This window comes from Pan troglodytes, chromosome 6 (genome assembly GCF_028858775.2).
Source record: "Pan troglodytes isolate AG18354 chromosome 6, NHGRI_mPanTro3-v2.0_pri, whole genome shotgun sequence".
NCBI classification, from domain to species: Eukaryota; Metazoa; Chordata; class Mammalia; order Primates; family Hominidae; genus Pan; species Pan troglodytes.
In genome coordinates, this window is record NC_072404.2 from 117,842,144 (window position 1) to 117,857,275 (window position 15,132).

Below are 15,132 nucleotides of genomic sequence, written 5' to 3' on the forward strand. Positions count from 1 at the left end.
TATCCTAGCGAAGAAAGAAACCACTCCTGCGAAAGGATTTAGGAAAATACATCAACAGAGAAAATAAAGAATTTGTCTTTGTCTCTATTTATTTCGGGAGACTGAAGGATGCTGATGCATGTTTTAGTAGATCGCCAAGTAAGGTACAATGAATGACGGAAACATTGCATGAGCTGACCCCATAAATACTTTACATTAGCTAAAATGATACAAATATGAAAAACAGCACACTAGAACTTTGATAAAAATACACCAATGCAAACAAGTAGTTAGATAAAATTGAGATTTGATATATACTCTAGCACTGCTAAACTATCAAATGCCACTATCTCAGTTAGAAACAAGATAATGCTGATGATAATATTGATGGTAATGTTGATGGCAGCTAATGTTAACAGACCTCTTACTATTAGTTATTGAAATATAAAATGTCACCCAAAGTGTAACATTAAGTACTACTAATAAAAAAAGATGTCACTAAATGATAAAATGCTTATTAAGAAATTACATTCATTATAAGACACATCCTCATTTCAGAGGCCATATGAGAAAAATGCATACCTTACCACTGATGCAATTGTTACATTCAAGGGACTTTTAAAAACACTTAACAGTTATTACCTTGTTTAAACTTCACAACAACCCTACAAAGTACTACCCCTTCTCTCCATTGTATACATAAGAAACAAGCACAGGGAGTTTTAGAACTTGCTCACATCACACAGCTAGTATGACAGCGCTGACATTTAAAGCTGAGCAATTCAGCCCTAGGGCTCTTGTGATTATGTGATTTAGAGTAAGGGCACTATTGTTTCAACAAATGAGAACTTAGGGCATAAATGAGTGATGCATATACGTAAGGTAGTCACCTTAGTTACCTATATGCTTACTGCAAGGAGGCTTTGCGCAAATCCTTTTTAGATAAGAAAGCTGCATCTCGGAATTTTATGTAATTTTTTTTTCTTTTTTGAGACGGAGTCTCGCTCTGTCACCCAGGCTGGAGTGCAGTGGCGCAATCTCAGCTCACTGCAACCTCTGCCTCCCAGGTTCAGGTGATTCTCCTGCCTCAGCCTCCCAAGCAGCTGGGATTACAGGTGTGTACCACCATGCCCAGCTAATTTTTGCATTTTTAGTAGAGATGGGGTTTCACTATGTTGTCCAGGCTGGTATAATATGTTTTTAGAGCAACTGTATTTGCAACCTTATTCCTTGGAGTAACACATTTAAGAGCCTGAAGTACTTACATGACACACAGGAAATGCTTCTCAGTACTTAACCAGTACACTCTTTTCTTATTCTTCTTTTTTTTTTTTTTTTTTTTTTGAGACGGAGTTTTGCTCTGTCATTCAGGCTGGAGCACAGTGGCGCCATCTCGGCACACTGCAAGCTCCGCCTCCCGGGTTCACGCCATTCTCCTGCCTCAGCCTCCCGATTAGCTGGGACTACAGGCACAGACCACCACGTCCAGCTAATTTTTTGTATTTTCAGTAGAGACGCGGTTTCACCGTGTTAGCCAGGATGGTCTTGATCTCCTGACCTTGTGATCTGCATGCCTCGGCCTCCCAAAGTGCTGGGATTACAGGTGTGAGCCACTGTGCCCGGTCCCAGTACACTCTTTTCTAGACTGCACAGAATTAGTACAGCAGGCTTGATTATCAACCTTGTTCTTTATATGAATGTCAACTGTTTCAAAAAATCAAATACTTCCAGAACGGAAAAACAAAAAAAAAACTCCACCAGGTAGAAGGTTCTAAATGCAATGGTAGGAGTTTCAAAAATGCATAAAAACTAAGGCAGGATACTGGAATCAGATTCTTGCCACTCAAAATAAGAATTATACTTTAAAAATGTAGATGAAAGCTGGCTTCACTTCTCCCCACAGAGTAACCAAAATAAATATACATCAATGAGATTATCACCAGCAATCTCCCAGAACTCATGAAAGAGAATAGGTCAGTTCCTGGGGCCACTGAGAAGTAAAAAACAAAACAAAACAAAACAAAACAAAAAACAAAACAAAACTCCAGCAGACAGTAAGAGAATCAGATTTTCATATCTGTGACACCCTTCCCCCAGTCTGCTTGGTATCAAGCACGTGTAAAACTTCCCCCAACTCAGATTCTACACTGGAAAAAGTGAGATTAAGTTGGACACACAACTTGCCTACCATCTTGGCTTCTTTGGCAGGAGACCTATCCATGCCTCAACCCATGAGAAGCATCAGGAGTGCCTGAAGGGAGATACCACCCTGTGGACAGCCGGACACAAAGGAAGGAGGCAGGATTACCATCTCCAGCCCTGGAAGCTCCGCTCTGTAACTCAACCAAAGGAGATGCCAAATCAGAGTGGCTGTTCGGCAGCACTACGCTGTAGGAGGTAGATTCCACAGGTCTCTTGGGCATGAACTCCTAGCCAGCCTTTCCATACCACAGGGATAGCTCCTTTGGAACCTCCCCCATTCCAGCCAGGCAATCCTCTGATCCTTTGCTAGAAGAACAGAGGCAAACCTGGGTTTTAAGTACCATTTAGTGCTGAAAAAGAGGCAGTGACCTAGCGGGAAAAATGTGTAAGAAATTCAACAGCTAAATTACAAATAATCTCTAAGCAAACATACCAGTAAAAACCAAAACAGACTAGACAGAGAAGATTGGAATAAATAATAAATCCTTTAATGCAAAGACACAGACATATATCCATAAGAACATGGAACCATGACCTCCCCAAATGTATAAAGCAAGGAACCAGTGACTGACCCTAATGAGATGGTGATTCATGAGCTCTCTGACCAAGAATTCAAAATAGCAGTTTTACAGAAACTCAGGGATCTCCAAGACAACAAAGAAAAGCAATTCAGAAACTTATCAGAGGAATTTAACAGAGATCGAAGTGATAAAAAATCAAATGAATCTTGAAATTGAAAAATATATTTGCTAACTGAAAAATTTATTGGAGGCTCTCAACTGCAGAATGCATCAAGCAGAGGAAAGAATCAGTCAGCCCAAAGACAGGCTCTTTGAAATTACATAGAGGAGAAAAAGTAAAATGAATGGAAATATATTATACAAAGATTGCCTACAAGATACAGAAAATTACCTTAAAAGACCAAATCTAAGAATTATTGGTGTTCAAGAGAAAGTTGAGCAAGAGTGAGGGGTAGAAAAAAGCTTACTCAATAAATAATAACAGAAAACTTTCCAAAATATGAGAAAAATATCCAGGTAGAGGAAGGTCAGAAAACACTAAACAGATTTGACCCAAATAAAACTACACCCAAGGCATATAATAATAAAACTCTCAAAGGTCAAGGACAAAAAGAGGATACTAAAAGCAGCAAGAAAAAAGGAGGATATAACATACAAAGAAACTCCACTTCAGCTGGCAACACACTTCTCAATGGAAACCATAAGTCAGGAGGAAGTGCAATGATATTTTCAAAGTGCTGAAAGAAAAAACCCCAAAAAACCCTGCTATCCTCAAATACTTTATCCAGCAAACAGCAGAAATATCCTTCAAGTATGAAGGAGAGATAGTCTTTTTCTGACAAACAAAAGCTAAGAGAATTTACCACTACTAGATCTGTCTTACAAGAAATGTTAAAGATGGTTCTTCAATCTGAAATGAAAAAACATTAATGTGCAAAAAGAAAACATTTGAAGGTATAAAACCTACGGGTAACATCAAGTATAGAAACCCCCAGAATATTCAAATACTGTAATTGTCATGTGCAGTCCACCCATAAGTTACCCATAATTCTAGTATGACACCTAGAAGACAAATCTATCAAAAACCCTAACAGCTACAGCAACCTGTTAAGAGATAGGCAATATAAAAATACGTAAATTCAGACCAACAAAAGTCAAAATGTCAGGGGATGGAATTAAAGATGGAGGGTTGCTTTAAAGTTTTTTATTTATTCTTTTTTTTTGTGATCTAAGACAGGGATCTCCAACTCCTGAGCCATGGACCAGTACTGGTCCGTGGCATGTTAGGAACCAGGTCACACAGCACTGCCTGCTCCACCTCCTGTCAGATCATTAGCAGCATAGATTCTCATAAGAGTGCAAACCCTATTGTGAACTGCAAGTGCGAAGGATCTAGATTGAGCCTTCCTTATGAGGATCTAATGCCTGATGATCTGAGGTAGAACAGTTTCATCCTAAAACCATCCCCACTGCCCAATCTATGGAAAAATTGTCTTCCATGAAACTGGTCCCTGGTGCCAAAACAGACTGGGGACTGCTTATCTAAGATAAGCTGTCATCTCTTTAAAATAACTTGTTATATCTATAAGATGTTTTCTATAAGCCTCATGGTAACCACAATGTAAAAACCTATAATAAACACACTAAAAAAACCCCCAACAAATTAAAACATAGTTCCAGAGAAAGTCACTTAACCATAAAGGATGACAGGAAGAAAGGAGGAGAAGAGTTACAAAACAACCAGAATACAAGAAACAAAACGGTAATTCTCCGTTCAGAAATTTATCAGAGAAATTTAACAAAGAGACATTATTCAAAAAATCAAACAAATCTTAGAACTGATTAATACATTTGATGGACTGAAATTCAGCTCCCAAGTATATAAAGCAAACATTAATAGATACAAAGAGAGAGAGAGAGAGATTGTAATACAATAATAGTGGAGGACATCAAATACCCCACTTTCACCAATGAACAGATCATCTAGACAGAAAATTAACAAAGAAACCATTGTATCAAACTACACATCGGACCAAATAGGTCCAACTGATATTTATAAAACACTTCACTCAACTATTCAGAATACGCGTTTCATCAGTACATGGAACATTCCCCAGAATAAACCATATTTTAGGCCACAAAACAAGTCTCAACAAATTTTTAAAAGTAGAAATCATATCAAGTATCCTTTCTGACCACAATGGAATAAAACTAGATATCAATAACAAGAGGAATTTTGGGCTGGGTGTGGTGGCTCATGCCTGTAATCCCAGTACTTTGGGAGGCTGAGGTGGGTGGATCATCTGATGTCAGGAGTTCGGGACCAGCCTGACCAACATGGCAAAACCCTGTCTCATTAAAAATACAAAAATTATCTGGGTGTGGTGGTGTACACCTGTAATCCCAGCTACTTTGGAGGCTGAGGCAGGAGAATCACTTGAACCCAGGAGGTGGAGGTTGCAGATTGCACCACTGCACTCCAGCCTGGATGACAGAGGGAGAGTCCATCTCAAAAAAAAAAAAAAAAAAAAAAAACCTTTGGAAATTAAACAAAAACATGGAAATTAAACAACATGCTCCTGAATAAACAATGAGTTGATGAAGAAATAAGAACATTTAAAAATTTCTCAAAACAAATAAAAATGGTAACACAACATATCAAAATCTATGGGGTACAGTAAACACAGTACTAAGAGGGAGGTTTATAGCAATAAACATCTACATCAAAAAAGTTGAAAGACTTCCAAAAGACAACCTAATAATGGAGCATCTCAAGGAATTAGAAAAGCAAGACCAAGCCAAACCCAAATTTACTAGGAGAAAGGAAATAATAAAGATCAGAGCAAAAATAAATGAAATTGAGATTAAAACATTACTGAAGATCAACAAAACAAGTTTAGTTAAAAAAAAACTGACAAAACTTTAGCCAAGACTAACTAAAAAGAGAGGACCCAAATAAATAAAATCAGAAACAAAAAAGATACAAAACAACAGAGACCATAGGAGTACAAAGAATCATTAGAGACAATTGCCAACAAATTGAAAAATCTAGAAGACAAAGATACATTCCTGGAAATATACAACCAAAATTGAACCACGAAGAAAGAGAAAACCTCGACAAACCAATAGCAAGTAATAAGATCAAAGCTATATTTAAAAGTCTCCTATCAAAGAAAAGTCCAGGATCTGATGAATTCTATTAAACATTTCAAGAAAAACTATAATAATTCTACTCAAACTCTTCAAAAAAAAAAAAATTGAAGAGGAAGGAATGCTCAAACTCATCCTGCAAGGCGGGCATTACCCTGATACCAAAACGAGATAAGGCCACAAAAAAAAAAAAAAAAAAAAAAAAAGACAACAATAGGCTAATTTCACTGAGGAACACAGATAGAAAAATCCTCAACAAAAAATATTAACAAACTGAATTCAGCAAGATATTAAAAAGATCATTCAACATTATCAAGTGGGATTCATCCCAGGGATGCAAAGATGGTTCAGCATATGCAAATCAATAAATGTGATACACATTAACAGAACCAAGAACAAAAACCATATGATCATTTCAATAAGTGCTGAAAAGTATTCAATAAAATTCAATATCCCTTTTGATAAAAACCCTCAACAAACCGGGTACAGAGGAAACATACCTCAAAATAATAAAGGCCATATATGACAAATCCACAGACATCATACCAAACCGGGAAAACCTAAAAGGCTTTCCACTAAGATCTGGAACAAGACAAGGGTGTGCACTTTCACTACTTTCATTCAACATAAAGTGGAAGTCCTGGCCAGTTAGTCAAGAAAAATAAATAAAGGTGTTCATACTGGAAAGAAAGAAGTCAAATTCGCTTTGAATGTAGATGACAGGATCTTCTATTTTTAAAAACCAAAAAACTATTAGAAGTAATAAGTGAATTCAGTTAAGTTGCAGGATACAAAGCCAACATACAAAATTCAGTAGCATTTATATATACCAATAGTGAACAATCTGAAAAAGAAAGAAAGCAATCTAATTTATTGTATCTACACAGAATGTAAAATACCCAGGAATATATATATATATATATTTTGAGACAGGGTTTTGCTCTGTCACCCAGGTTTGCAGTCTGTCACCAGTGCAGTGAGCACTGCAGTCTTGATTTCTTGGTCTCAAGCTTTGCAGTCTGTCACCAGTGCAGTGAGCACTGCAGTCTTGATTTCTTGGTCTCAAGCTTTGCAGTCTGTCACCAGTGCAGTGAGCACTGCAGTCTTGATTTCTTGGTCTCAAGCTTTGCAGTCTGTCACCAGTGCAGTGAGCACTGCAGTCTTGATTTGTTGGTCTCAAGCTTTGCAGTCTGTCACCAGTGCAGTGAGCACTGCAGTCTTGATTTGTTGGTCTCAAGCTTTGCAGTCTGTCACCAGTGCAGTGAGCATTGCAGTCTTGATTTCTTGGTCTCAAGCTTTGCAGTCTGTCACCAGTGCAGTGAGCACTGCAGTCTTGATTTCTTGGTCTCAAGTGATCCTCTGACTTCACCCTCCCAAGTAGCTGCAACCACAGGCACATGCCACCACATCTGGCTAATATTTTGATTTTTTTTTAGAGATGAGGTCACACTATGCTGCCCAGGCTGGCCTCAAACTCCTGGGCTCAAGCAATTCTCCCGCTTTGGCCTCTCGAAGTTTTGGGATTGCAGGTGTCAGCCACTGTGCCTGGCCCCTGAGAATCAATTTAACCAAAGCTGTGAAAGATCTTTACAAGGATCACTATAAAAAACTGATTAAATAAATAGAAGATGAATCAAAAAATGGAAAAGATATTATTCCATGCTCATGGATTGAAAGAATATTGTTAAAATGACAATCCTACCCAAAGCAGTTTACTGATTCAATGTAATACCTATAAAAATACCAACAATATTCCCCATAGAAATAGAGCAGACAATCCTAAATTTTATATGGAACCACAAATAACCAAAGCAATCTTGAGCAAAAAGAGCGAAGCTGGAGACCTCACACTACTTGACTTAAAAATATACTACAAGGCTATAGTAGCCAGATCAGCACGGTACTGGCATAAAAAACAGACACCGACTGAACAGAATAGTGAACCCAGATATAAATCCATGCCATTTGCAGCCAACTAATTTTTGACAGAGGTGCCAACAATATGCAACAGGGAAAGGACAGTCTCTTCAATAAATGGCACTGGGAAAACTGGACAACTATATGTAGAAGAATGAAACTAGACCTCTATCTCTCACCATGTACAAATATCAAATACAAATGGATTTAGACTTAAATCTAACACCTGAAATTATAAAACTACTAAAAGAAAACATTGGGGAAATGCTCCAGGACATTGGTCTGGGCAAAAATTTTTTGTTGAAGTTCTCAAAAGCATAGGCAAGAAAAACAAAAACGGACAAATGGGATTACATCAAGCTGAAAAGCTTCTGCACAGCAAAGGAAACAGTCAAACAAGGTGAAGAAACAACCCATAGAATAAGAGAAAGTATTTGCAAACTACCCATCTGACAAGATAAATAACCAGAATATATAAGGAGCTCAAACAACTCAATAGCAAAAAGTCATTAATCTGATTTTAAAAAGGGCAAAAGGCCTGAACAGGTATTTCTCAACAGAGGACAAATGAACAAAGGGTATAAGAAATGCTCAACATCAGTAATTATCCAGAAAATGCAAATCAAAACCACACTGAGATATAATCTCACCCCAATTAGAATAGCTTTTATCAAAAAAGACAGGGAATAACATGCTGGTGAGGATGCAGAGAAAGAAAAATCCTCACACATTGTTGGGGGGAATGTAAATTAGTACAGCCACTATAGAAAACAGTTCAGAGGTTCCTCAAAAATGTAAAAGTAGAATACTATATGATCCAGCAATTCCACTACTGAGTATTTATCTAAAAGAAAGAAAACCAATATATTGAAGAGAGATTTGTACTTGCATGTTTATTGCAGCACTATTCATAATAGACAAAATATGGAATCAACCTAAGTGTCCATCAATGGATGAATAAAGAAAATGTGGAGGCCAAGGCAGGTGGATCCCTTGAGTCCAGGATTTTGAGACTAGCCTGGACAACATAGCAGGACTCTGTCTCTACAAAATAATAATAAATATTTAAAAAGAAAGTGTGGTAAAAATACACAATAGAATATTATCCAGCCATAAAAAGAATTAAATCCTGTCATTTGGAGCAAGATGGATGAAACTGGGGGTCATTATGTTCAGTGAAACAAGCAAAGCACAGAAAGACAATGTCGCATGTTCTCACTCATATGTGGGAGCTACAAAAGTGAATCTCATGAAGATAGAGAGTAGACTAGTGGTTACCGGAGGCTGGGAAGGGTAGCGGGGATGGGGAATGAAGAGCAGTAGATTAATGGGTACAAATACACTTAGAAGAAATAAGACTTGGTGTTCGATAGATCAGTAGGACAACTACAGTTAACATTAATCAAGTGTAAAGATCTCATGAAAACTCACTATTACAAGAACAGAATCAGGGTAAATGCCCCCATGATTCAATTACCTCCCATCGAGTCCCTCCCACAACACACGAGATTATGGGAACTACAATTCAAGATGAGATCTGGGTGAGGATACAGCCAAACCATACGACCTTATTTGAAGAGTTCCCATGATAGCATCTGCCTCCTTGTGTCCCAAAGTGGGCATGAGTGTGTTCAACCTTCCTAGAAACCTTCACTGCTCATCCATTCTACATCATGAAAGTAAACATTAGTATCTTTCCAAGAGTGTACACAAGGGCTGCACTGCCAAGGAACAGGTTAAAACCATCTCAGAGCCTGCAAATGCTTTCAGAAGTCCGTGCTGGCTCTGCTCCAGCTGGGTCTGAGACCCACACAGCTTCCTGAACATTTAAAGATAACTGACACTTGCAAAGTTTCTTTCCAAGAAACTGTCTATGGTGAAGGTTTATCAGATCATGAAAACCTAGGCCGAAAATCAGCTGTTCTGCTACAAAAGAAAGCAGCAATAGATAGTCTAAAGAAGAGCATCAGAATGAAAATCAGAATGATTAAACTTTCTCTTTTTCAGTTAACCAACTTTATGTTTCTTCCTGACTTGGGAGGAAAATAATTTTATGACTCGGTATAGGTACATTAAAACAGTATTTACTGATTTGCTTTCATTTGTTTGTAATAGGTTTAGGGAAAACAGACCCTGGCAGACACTTAACCTTGACTTTATAAATATGACTGTGTTAGTGGGGTCTTGCTCTTACTGAGCAAGCATTCCTACTGCTGGTAGTTTCAGCTAAAACATCAGTGCTTTTACCTATTTAAGCATTAAAGAACAACAATGTAGTAGCCACAGATATAAGTTAGTTTAGTATGATTTGAAAGGCTTTCTGTTCATTTATTTATTTTAAATGTACAGTTCTCATTTATTTTCTGCTTAGCAAAAATTTTTCCTTTAATTCCACTGAGACTGGATTCTTGTATGACCTTCTCTGATCAACTCTTAAATTGATGAATATTGTTAATGACAAGCGTAAGTGTGCCTGGGACTGTCACTAAGTAAAAGGCGGACATGTAACACATCCTCAGATTCATTTTTTTCTGAAAATAAGTTTTACTTAAATAAGGGTTTAGGCCTGGCGTGGTGGCTCACGCCTGTAATCCCAGGACTTTGGGAGGCCAAGGTGGGTGGATCACCTGAGGTCAGGAGTTTGAGACCAACCTGGCCAACAAGGTGAAACCCCATCTCTACTAAAAATACAAAAATTAGCCAGGCGTGGTCGCGGGTGCCTGTAATCCCAGCTACTCGGGAGACTGAGGCAGGAGAATCACTTGAACCCAGGAGGCAGAGATTGCAGTGAGCTGAGATCGCGCCACTGCACTCCAGCCTGGGCGACAGAGCAAGACCCTGTCTCAAAAAAAAAAAAAAAAATTAATTTTTGTATAAGGTGTAAGGAAGGGATGCAGTTTCAGCTTTCTAAATATAGCTAGCCAGTTTTCCCAGCCCCACTTATTAAACAGGGAATGCTTTCTTCATTTCTTGTGTTTGTCAGGTTTGTCAAAGATCAGATGGTTGTAGATGTGTGGTGCTATTTCTGAGGCCTCTGTTCCATTCCATTAGTGTCTATCTCTGTTTTGGTACCAGTACCATGCTGTTTTGGTTACTGAAGCCTTGTAGCATAGTTTAAAGTCAGGTAGCATGATGCCTCCAGCTTTGTTCTTTTTGCTTAGGACTGTCTTGGCAATGCGGGCTCTTTTTTGGTTCCATATGAACTTTAAAGTAGTTTTTCCCAATTCTGTGAAGAAAGTCATTGGTAGCTTGATGGGGATGGCACTGAATCTATAAATTACCTTGGGCAGTATGGTCATTTTCACAATATTGATTCTTCCTATTCATAAGCATGGAATGTTCTTCCATTTGTCTGTGTCCTCTTTTATTTTGTTGAGCAGTGGTTTGTACTTCTCCTTGAAGAGGTCCTTCACATCCCTTGTAAGTTGGATTAATAGGTATTTTATTCTCTTTGAAGCAATTGTGAATGGGAGTTCACTCGTGATTTGGCTTCTACCCATCTGACAAAGGGCTAATATCCAGATTCTACAAAGAACTTAAACAAATTTACAAGAAAAAATCAAACAACCCCATCAAAAAGTGGGCGAAGGATATAAACAGACACTTCTCAAAAGAAGACATTTATGCTTTGTTCTAAAGCATCTGCTTGAGCTCTTCCTCAAGTCAGCCCACCTTGGCTCAATGGCATGCCTACCTGCAGCCACACCCCAGCCTCTGCTCTGTGATCTCCTCTAGGAGTTGGCCCTTGATGGAAATTTCCTCTTTAAATCCAAATGACCTTATCCAAATCTCACATTTCACATTTCTTCACGCTCACATTTCTCAGGCTCCTAACACCCACCTGATTTGATAAGAGTCATGTAAAGAAACCCCATCTGGGGGGAAATGTCCACCTTTCACTTCCCAAGTCTCTCCCTAGAGTACCAGTGAAATTGACTAATGGCTTTGCAGATAAAGGGACTCCAGATGATGTTATGAATTTTTCTGAAGTCATTATGAAAGCAAAAAAAAGCCACAATAATGATAAATTGGGGTTGAGATGTTAATTGTTAAAGAAAGTAGCCGGTGTTATATTAGTAACAAAGGAGTCCACTTTCACAAATCTCTCCTCTGTCCTCTCATGCCAGTGCACAGGTATATCAAAGAGCAATTCTTTTTGCTCAGGATGTTTCTCTTATTTCACTTTTGTTGCTTTTGGCTGAACTACTAAACAGGTTATAAAATGAACAAATGCTCACAATATGCACACAAATCACATTATATGTTTTAATGGGATGTGTGGGCAATACAAAGTCAAACCCCTATTATCAGAAGTAGTGGTAGGGATAAACATTTCAGGTCTGTTCGGGGGTTTGAGGCTTTTGGCCAGCATACAGAGACACAGATGTGTTATAAAAGAAACTCTGTATTTTCCCAGAAAGATAATTTTTCTAAAGAGATGGGACTTCTAGGGTCCTATATGTGTTCTATGGAAGCACCTAACAGAGGGAACAATGAATTTTCATGTGTTTTAGAAGATATTAATCAAAAAGTACGGATCAAAAGGCAATAGGGGCTGGGCATGGTGGCTCATGCCTATAATCCCAGCACTTTGAGAGGCTGAGGCAGGAGGATTGCTTGAGTCCAGGAGTTTGAGACCAGCCTAGGCAGCATAGTGAGACCTTGTCTCTACAAAAAATAAAAATAAAAAATTAGCCAGGTAGGGTGGTGCATGTCTGTGTTCCCAGCTACTTGGGAGGCTGAGATGGGAGGATCACTTGAGCCTGGAAGTTCATTGTAGTGAGCTGTGATTGTGCCACTGCCCTCCAGCCTAGGCAACGGACGGACCCCTTCCCCACCCCAAAAAAACATAGGTCTATTCCTAGGTCATAACTGAAAGGCTCAATATATTAATACATATTTTTAAAAAGCTAAAGAAAATTAACAATAATTATTTACAAAGTAATCTGAAAAACTATAAAATAGAGATATGTGAGGTTCACACAGCAGAGTCCTCTGGAAGCTCTGAGGGACTCTGAAATGTGAATATACACAGCAAGAAAGCACCCCTGCCTCACTAGCATCCACATGTGGAAGACGGGGCCTGAGCACAGCCACTGGCCAACATTTAGTCCTTAATGTGGAAGCACGGGAGACTACTCATGAGAATCCACTGCCTATGCTTCACTCTCTTATCCATAAAGCCCCATCGCCATGACAATAATAACTAACTTCATTGAACGCATACTGTGGACTGGCACTGCTCTAAGCACTATATATATCTCTTAATTTAATCCTCAGTACGAGACCCCGTGCTATGGTTTGAATATTTATCCCCTTCAAAATTTCTGTTGAAACTTCATCCCTAGTGTGGCAGTATCGAGAGGTGGGTGCTTTAAGAAGGGATTTGGTCATGAGGACTCTGACCTCATGAATGGATTAACTCATTCATGGATTAGTGGATTAATGAGTTACCATGGGAGTGGGTCTGGTGGCTTTATAAGAGGAGGAAGAGAGACCTGAGCTAGCATGCTCAGCCCCCTCACCCCCTGTACTACCTTGGGACTCTGCAGAGTCCTCGACAGTAAGAAGGCTCTCACCTGTTATGCCCCTGGACCTTGGACTTCTCAGCCTCCATAACTATAAGAAATGAATTCCTTTTCTTCATAAATTACCAAGTTTCAGGTATTCTGTTATAAGAAACCAAAAATAGACTAAGACACACTGAGAAGTTAGGTAAACAGCCCAAGGTCATAAAGTCAGAAGGCAGAGGAGTTAGAATTCAACCCCAGGTAGTCTGAATGCAGAGGCCAATAAAGGTCAGCGAGTTCCATGTCCCACTTCGTACATGAGCTCATTTGAGTACACTGGCAGACATAAATGCTTGCTTTTCTTAAACTACATTCCCTGTCTCTCCCTCCCACCCCAAAATATAGGTAGTAGAATCTGTGTGAGACAATCTTTATGAACAATGTCATCATGATTTAAAAACACTCCCCAGCTCTATCCTTGAGATTCACGCTGAAGCCATGGACCTCCCTGAATCTAGCAGAACACCTTACACAGAGAATATTAACACATTTTGTTGGCACTGAAGTTTGCTAAAGGAAAAGGGAACATGGAAGGGAAGATGAGCTCCATCAGGGATATCCAGTACCATGCAGTGTGCTTGGCACACAAAAGAGGCTAAAAAAGGTTTTTTGGAAAATGGAAATGTGAGAGGTAGGCAAGGTGGGGAGGAAGGGAAGATAAGAAAAGAAGGAAGGAAGGAAGGAGAAGGGAAGGAGAAGGGAAGGGAAGGAGGGAGGAATAGAGATGGAGGGAAAGGGTGGGAAGAAGGAAGAAAGGGATAAAGAGGAGAGGATGAGAAAGAAGGACAGATGACTACTTGAGCACATGCAAAGGTCAGAGGCAAGAACCACTGTTCCAATTTGAATACCACTGTCAGTTATTAGTGAGTCTCAGAGTATTTGCAGGGGTAGGAGGAGGTAAGAAGAAGGTCCTGAATTCCCCCTCCAGAACTGCACCCCAATGGACTCACCTAGATCATACCCCTTTGCCATCAATTGGGTCCTAATTACTGCAGTTACTCTTTCTGGAAGGAAAAAAGAAAGATCTTGCTTTGGAGGACAAATGTATCCATTCTTAGTCATTTAGTTTGGGAAGGAATGACCCTCCTCCTAGCTCTACCTAATGAGGGGAAGGAGGCTTAAGACTGTCAGTCTATCCCATCATCTATAGCCCCAGAGAATCAATGAGTCAGAGAAAGTACAAACCCCAACCAAAGTCAAGACTTGAGTTGATGTTTTCAGTTTCTTCTTGGAAAGAAAAGCTTTGTCTTCCATCTTCATAGACAAGCTGGTGTAAGAGCATGGGGTCTAGAAATCCTGCAGACACTTGCTATCTGGACCAGACAGTCAGAGGCTCAGAGCCTAGGGATAAGAGTGATACCATCTAAGGCAAAGCAGACAAGAGGGAATACCAGGTCAAATGGTAGTATCACATGAGCTGCTGGATCACGGTTCACCTGAGGCCAATCTACTTCAGTTATGTGGGCCAACACATTCCTTTTGCTATTTAGGCCCCATTTCAGCTAGTTTTCTCTAATTTGCTGCACAAAGATCCCAAGTGATATGATCTCTCTGTGAGTCCTGGTGGATCTTGCATTCTTAAATACAGGCATCAACTTACAAGGAGTTTTCCCTCATGCCAGAATATAAACCACCAATGCCATCAGGGACTCTAAAAGAACTTGGAACTCCAAATGACAAATTTAATCATCAGGCAGCAACTTGATCAGAGATGAGATGACTGGATTCCCAGGTCTGGATTCTGCCCTCACCTGTGTAGGGCATATAGATAGGGCTGACAAGATTTGTTTTCA

The 15,132-nt window shown here is 39.3% G+C and overlaps 1 protein-coding gene and 1 pseudogene across 2 annotated transcripts in view; one reads left to right on the top strand and one right to left on the bottom strand.

Moving 5' to 3' along the window:
- Window positions 1-15,132, top strand: part of LOC112209800 (sterile alpha motif domain-containing protein 11-like) — a 231,895-nt gene that overhangs the window by 163,259 nt on the left and 53,504 nt on the right. The gene's annotated exons all lie outside the window — the stretch shown is intronic.
- LOC464963 (KN motif and ankyrin repeat domain-containing protein 1-like) overlaps window positions 1-15,132 on the bottom strand; it is a 146,624-nt pseudogene that overhangs the window by 66,253 nt on the left and 65,239 nt on the right.